This window comes from Bison bison, unplaced genomic scaffold (genome assembly GCF_000754665.1).
Source record: "Bison bison bison isolate TAMUID 2011002044 unplaced genomic scaffold, Bison_UMD1.0 scf7180017864197, whole genome shotgun sequence".
Lineage (NCBI taxonomy): Eukaryota > Metazoa > Chordata > Mammalia > Artiodactyla > Bovidae > Bison > Bison bison.
This window is the reverse complement of record NW_011494769.1, coordinates 209,952-217,411: the sequence shown is the minus strand read 5'-3', so window position 1 is coordinate 217,411 and position 7,460 is coordinate 209,952. Positions and strand designations below refer to the sequence as shown.

Genomic DNA, 7,460 nt, shown 5'->3' with positions numbered 1-7,460 from the left:
AGATGGACCTTTGTTGGCAAAGTAATGTCTATGCTTTTTAATATGCTGTCTGTGTTGGTCATAACTTTTTTTCCAAAGAGCAAGTGTCTTTGAATTTCATGGCTGCAGTCACCATCTACAGTGATTTTGGAGTCCAAAAAAATAAAGGCTGTCACTGTTTCCATTGTTTCCCCATCTATTTGCCATGAAGTGATGGGACCAGATGTCATGATCTTCATTTTCTGAATATTGAGTTTTAAGCCAACTTTTTCACTCTCCTCTTTCACTTTCATTAAGAGGCTCTTCACTTTCTGCCATAAGGGTGGTGTCATCTGCATATCTGAAGTTATAGATATTTCTCCAGGCAACCTTAATTCCAGCCTGTGCTTCATCCAGCCCAGCATTTCTCATGATGTACTCTGCAGGTAAGTTAAATAAGCAGGGTGACAATATACAGCCTTGACATATTCCTTTCCCGATTTGGAACCAGTCTGTTGTTCCATGTCCAATTCTAACAGTTGCTTCTTGACTTTCATGCAGATTTCCCAGGAGGCAGGTAAGGTGGTCTTGTATTCCCATCTCTTGAAGAATTTTCCACAGTTGTGATTCACACAGTCAAAGGCTTTGGCATAGTCAATAAAGCAAAAGTAGGTGTTTTCTGGAACTCTCTTGTTTTTTTGATAATCCAACGGATGTTGGCAATTCCTTCACCTCATATAGTTATGATTTTGTGTGTGTGTGATAAACTTTTTTTTCTATTTTTTTGGTTACTATTGGCATGTGAGATCTTAATTCCCCAACCAGGGTTTGAAATTGAACCCCCTGCAATGGAAGTGTGGAGTTATTAAGAAATCCTTTGGGCTGCCAGGAAAGTCCCTGATTAAAGTTTTAAGATCTACTCTCAGCAACTTGCAAATACTAAAGATGATTAATTAATTGTTAACTCTAGCCACCATGTTGTACTTCATATCCCCAGGACCTATTTATCTTATAACTGGAAATTTGTGCATTTTGACCACCCTTATCAATTTTCCAACCCTCCTACCCCCTGCCTCTGGAGACCACCAATCTATTCTCTGTATCTATAAATTTCTTTTTTTTTTTAGATTCCATATACAAGTGAAAATATACAGTATATTTTTTTTTTCTCATTCTGACAAATCACTTTGCATAATGCCCTCAGGGTCCATCCATGTTGTTGCAAATGGCAAGGTTTCCTTCCTCTTAAATGATTTCATAACATTCAATTGTACACATATATATCACATTTTCTTAATTAAAAAATTGTTTTAAAAATGTATTTGGTTGCACCAGGTCTTCCTTGAGGCACATGGGGTCTTTGCTGTGGCATGTAACATCTTCAGTTGTGGCATGCAGGATCTAGTTCCCTGAGCGGGGTTTGAACTCTGGCCTCCAACACTGGAGGCACGGAGTCAGCCCCTGGACCACCATAGAAGGCCCTATATCACATTTTTTAAATCCATGCACCTGGTGATGAATACTTAGGTTGTTTCTATATCTTAGATATTGCAAACAATGCTGCAATGAATATGGAGTACAGATATCTTTCCAAGATAAGTGATTTCATTTCCTTCAGATAACTATCCAAAAGTGGAACTGCTGGATCATATGATAGTTTAACTTACAAAAAAAATGTTTTTTTTTGAAGTCAACAACTTTATTGGAAATCACATGTCTCATAGAAAAAGGAAATGTAGCACCAGGTCAGGTTGTGTGAAAAAAATATGTATATAAATTTGTCATGGTTTCTCTATCGACAACTGAGGCAAGCTCTGCCAGGTATCAGGTGCAGCAGTTGCCCTTGTCTGAGGCCCCTTTGCAGATGCAGCTCTGGGCACACTCGGCACAGCCCACGGGGCAGTAGGAACAGCAGCTCTTCTTGCAGGAGGGGCATCTGCAGACCTCGCAGGTGCAGGAGCCAGCATAGCTGCAGGAGCCGCCAGTGGGGGCAGGAGCAGTTGGGGTCCATTTGGAAGAAAGGTGAGGTCTGAGGTCCAAAGCAAGTGTAGAAGCACATCCCCTGGTCCAGTGGGAGGTGTACTTTAAAATTTTTGAGGAAATGCCACATTGAGTTTTTTTTTTTTTTTTTTTATAGCAGTGTGCACCAATTTACATTCCCATCAACAGTGCACAGGGTTCTCTTTTATCCATACTCTCATCAACACTGGAATACATTTTCTTAATAAATCATCTGAATATGAAGTTTTGTCTCAGTCTGCTGCTTCTGACTCAGGGCACTTGACCTTCCTTTGACTTCTTCCTTCCTTCCTTCTTTCATCCAGGTCTATCGTCAGGTACCATCCTCTCTTTGAGGCTTTCCTGAACCCTAATATAAAATAGCCTCCCTCTGCTCTTTCCATCCTAATCTTGTTGCCTTCCATCTCAGTAACTTGCTCCATTTCTCTTTCATAGCACTAAGGACTCTCTGAATTACATACTTATCTTTGTGTTTTGACTATTTCCCTGGTGGCTGCTTCATGAGGGCAGGAACTTTGTCCTTTTCTTATTGTTGCTCTGGAACACAGCCCCTAGTGGCACTCAATAAAAATCACTTAAATGAATTATTACTCTTTACTAGAGCAGGGAAATGTAATAGTAGAAATTTGGGATCAAAAGAACAAGATACAAATTCTACTGTTAAAATTTATATTTTCCTGAAAATTTTATATAATCTTTAGAACTTTGCATATTTCTTGGTTTTCTCTTTTTTCATTTTGCAACTATTTTTCAGAAATAAATATTTTAATTAGTGTCATATGGCCTCCTCATAGGAACTTCAAGTTCTTCCTGAGACCTTAACACCATTTTGGATGGTACAAATGAAAATAATTTGCAGTGAAATAAAGAATGGAATGATAGCTGTAGTCCTTGTTTTCTGCAAGCAAGCTCTATAATCTTGGCCATCATACCCTTTTTGTGAAATGACTGGGTTGGGCTGGGTCAACTGTTCTCAAACTTTTGTGTGCCAGGTAGATGAAAATTTCCTGACCCAACCTAAGAATTTTCAATCCAGGAGGTTTGGGGTGGCCCTCAGCAATCTTCTATAAACATATTGAAAAATAGAATATTGCCTGCCATATCAGTAACAAAGGATGTCACAGTCATCAGTGATTGTAGCCACCAGCTGTGGTGAGCTAGTGAGCCCTGAAGGTACTCAGGAAGGAGACAAAGAACAGATTGCAGCCACTCCCCATGGCAAGCCCTGAGGAAACTCGAGATATGAAAACACAGGCCCCTGGCCCCAGATAGCTGAGGTGCACTTCAAAGGAATGATTTCAGTATCTAGTCTCTTGTATCTTCCCATGCATAGAAAAGCACCAAATTTCTTAACTTGACATATTTGGTTGTCTTTCAGTTCAGTTCAGTTCAGTCGCTCAGTCGAGTCCGACTCTTCGCGACCCCATGAATCGCAGCACACCAGGCCTCCCTGTCCATCACCAGCTCCTGGAGTTCACCCAGACTCACGTCCATCGAGTCAGTGATGTCATCCAGCCATCTCATCCTCTGTCATCCCCTTCTCCTCCTGCCCCCAATCCCTCCCAGCATCAGAGTCTTTTCCAATGAGTCAACTCTTTGCATAAGGTGGCCAAAGTACTGGAGTTTTAGCTTCAGCATCATTCCCTGCAAAGAAATCCCAGGGCTGATCTCCTTCAGAATGGACTGGTTGGATCTCCTTGCAGTGCAAGGGACTCTCAAGAGTCTTCTCCAACACCACAGTTCAAAAGCATCAATTCTTCAGTGCTCAGCCTTCTTCACAGTCCAACTCTCACAACCATACATGACCACAGGAAAAACCATAGCCTTGACTAGACAGACCTTTGTTGGCAAAGTAATGTTTCTGCTTTTGAATATGCTATCTAGGTTGGTCATAACTTTCCTTCCAAGGAGTAAGCATCTTTTAATTTCATGGTTGCAATCACCATCTGCAGTGATTTTGGAGCCCCAGAAAATAAAGTCTGCCACTGTTTCCACTGTTTTCCCATCTATTTCCCATGAAGTGATGGGACCGGGTGCCATGATCTTAGTTTTCTGAATATTGAGCTTTAAGCCAACTTTTTCACTCTCCACTTTCACTTTCATCAAGAGGGTTTTTAGTTCCTCTTCACTTTCTGCCATAAGGGTGGTGTCATCTGCATATGTGAGGTTATTGATATTTCTCCTGGCAATCTTGATTCTAGCTTGTGTTTCTTCCAGTCCAGCGTTAATTAACAAAAATCTTTTGATGTTCAGACTTCTGCCCTTTGTGGCAAAACTCCTATATATCCTGGCTTCCCCTCACCTCTTCGGAATAATTCTCTCAGGGTTATTTGAGATGCTGCCTCCTGGGCTTGAAGTCCTAAAAATTCCTGTCAAGCATAACATAACTTTCAACTTCAAGGTTGCGGATAATTGTTTAGTGTACAATACCAAAACCAGGTGACTTAGAAAGTGTCTGTAAACCACACTTTTAGAAAAAACTAGGTAAGATATTCATTTATTATGTCCATCATTCCACAAACATTTATTGAGCATCTACTATGTGCTCTGCTATGTGTTCTAGAGCCTGTGGATATAGCCATGAACAAAATAAACCCATCTATAGTCATCTGGAGCTTCATTCAAAAGTCTGTGCATGAGTGTGTGTGTGTCTGTAGACCCTAACTTTGCTCACTCCCTCCTTGATCCCTGCTCCCAGGGCCATGAGGGCTTGCTGGGTGGGGGCAGCCCCCAAAGAGGGGGAGCAAGTCTGTGAATATAAATGTCCTGGGCCAACTGGGAGGAAGGGGAGACAGCCGATGGTGTTCAAAGAGGAACAGTAGTGGAAAAGCTCAACATGGAAAATGCCCGGGAGGAGAATGAAGGAGGGGACCAGGCCTCTGTGCAGAGTAGAAAGGAATCGTGTCATTTGGGAGCAGGGTCAGGCCAGAAGCCTGAAGCAATTCAAGCTGGGGCAGGACTAGGTGACTTGTCCCTGGTTTTGACAGGCCATATCCAGCAGGCATAGTGATCACAATAAAGTGGGAGAGGATGTGGACAAGTACATAGGGCAGATGAAGGAAATCAGGAGAAAGATTAGGGAGCAGCAGTTGGTACAGTTTTCAACTTCTGACCCTGACAGTCATCATGACTTCTGCCTTATACCTAAGAGTGCTAACTTTCCCCCTGAGGTTATAATGAGGCTTCTGCTGTACAATTTTGTAGCTCTGTCATCAACCAGAACACCTGACCTGCCTCTTGAGAAATCTGTATGCAGGTCAGGAAACAACAGTTAGAACTGGACATTGAACAGACTGGTTCCAAATAGGAAAAGGAGTACGTCAAGGCTGTATATCGTCACTGTGCTTATTTAACTTATATGCAGAGTACATCATGAGAAACGCTGGGCTGATGAAGCACAAGCTGGAATCACGATTGCTGGGGGAAATACCAATAACCTCAGATATGCAGATGACGCATCTTATGGCAGAAAGCGAAGAACTAAAGAGCCTCTTGATGAAAGTGAAAGAGGAGAGTGAAAAAGTTGGCTTAAAGCTCAACATTCAGAAAACAAAGATCATGGCAAGTGGTCCCATCACTTCATGGCAAATAGATGGGGAAACAGTGGAAATAGTGAGAGACTTTGTTTTTTTTGTTTTGTTTTGTTTTTGCGCTCCAAAATCACTACAGATGGTGACTGCAGCCATGAAATTATTTTTATTTATTTATTTTTATCTTAATTGGAGGCTAATTACTTTACAATATTGTGGTGGTTTTTGCCATACATTCACATGAATCAGCCATGGGTGTACATGTGTTCCCCATCCAGACCCTCCCTCCCACCTTCCTCCCCATCCCATCTCTCAGGGTCATCCCAGTGCACCAGCCCTGAGCACCCTGCCTCATGCATTGAACCTGGACTAGCAATCTATTTCACATAAGATAATATATAAGTTTCAATGCTATTCTTTCAAATCATCCCAGCCTTGCCTTCTCTCACAGAGTCCAACAGTCTGTTTACATCTGTGTCTCTTTTGCTGTCTCGCATATAAGGTCATCGTTACCATATTTCTAAATTCCATATATATGCACTATTATACTGTATTGGTGTTTTTCTTTCTGGCTTACTTTGCTCTGTATAATAGGCTCCAGTTTCATCTACCTCATTAGAACTGATTCAAATGTATTCTTTTTAATAGCTGAGTAATGTTCCATTGTGTTTATGTACCACACCTTTCTTATCTATTCATCTGCCAATGGATATCTATGTGGCTTCCATGTCCTGGCTATTGTAAACAGTGCTGCAATGAACATTGGGGTACACGTGTCTCTTTCAATTCTGGTTTCCTCGGTGTGTATGCCCAGCAGTGGGATTGCTGGGTCGTATGGCAGTTCTATTCCAGCTTTTTAAAGAATCTCCACACTGTTCTCTATAGTGGCTGTACTAGTTTGCATTCCCACCAACAGTGTAAGAGGGTTCCTTTTTCTCCTCACCCTCTCCAGCATTTACTGTTTGTAGACTTCTGGATAGCAGACATTCTGATCTGCATGAGGTGGTACCTCACTGTGGTTTTGATTTGCATTTCTCTAATAATAAGTGATGTTGAGCATCTTCTCATGTGTTTGTTAGCCATTTGTATATCTTCTTTGGAGAAATGTCTATTTAGTTCTTTGGCCCATTTTTTGATTGGGTCACTTATTTTTCTGGAATTGAACTGCAGGTGCTGCTTGTATATTTTTAAGATTAACCCTTTGTCAGTTGCTTCATTTGCTATTATTTTCTCCCATACTGAAGGCTGTCTTTTCATCTTGCTTATAGTTTCCTTTGTTGTGCAAAAGCTTTTAAATTTAATTAGGTTCCATTTGTTTATTTTTGCTTTTATTTCCATTACTCTGGTTGGTGGGTCATAGAGGATCCTGCTGTGATTTATGTCAGAGAGTGTTTTTCCTATATTTTCCTCTAGGAGTTTTATGGCTTCTGGTCTTACATTTAGATCTTTAATCCATTTTGTGTTTATTTTTGTGTATGGTGTTAGAAAGTGTTCTAGTTTCATTCTTTTACAAGTGGTTGACCAGTTTTCCCAGCACCACTTGTTAAAGAGATTGTCTTTTCTCCATTGTACATTCTTGCCTCCTTTGTCAAAGATAAGGTGTCCATAGGTGTGTGGATTTATCTCTGGCCTTTCTATTTTGTTCCATCTATCTATGTTTCTGTCTTTGTGCCAGTACCATACTGTCTTGATGACTGTGGCTTTGTAGTATAGCCTGAAGTCAGGCAGGTTGATTCCTCCAGTTCCATTCTTCTTCCTCAGGATTGCTTTGGCTATTCAAAGTTTTTTTAATTCCATACAAATTGTGAAATTATTTGTTCTAATTCTCTGAAAAATACCGTTGGTAGCTTGATAGGGATTGCATTGAATCTATAGATTGCTTTGGGTAGTATACTCATTTTCACTATATTGATTCTTCTGATCCATGAACATGATATATTTCTCCATCTATTT

At 40.8% G+C, this 7,460-nt stretch overlaps 1 pseudogene; it reads right to left on the bottom strand.

Annotated features, from left to right (window-relative positions):
- Positions 1–1,782: 1,782 nt before the first annotated feature.
- On the bottom strand, positions 1,783–1,969 carry LOC104991649 (annotated as a pseudogene).
- Positions 1,970–7,460: the final 5,491 nt, after the last annotated feature.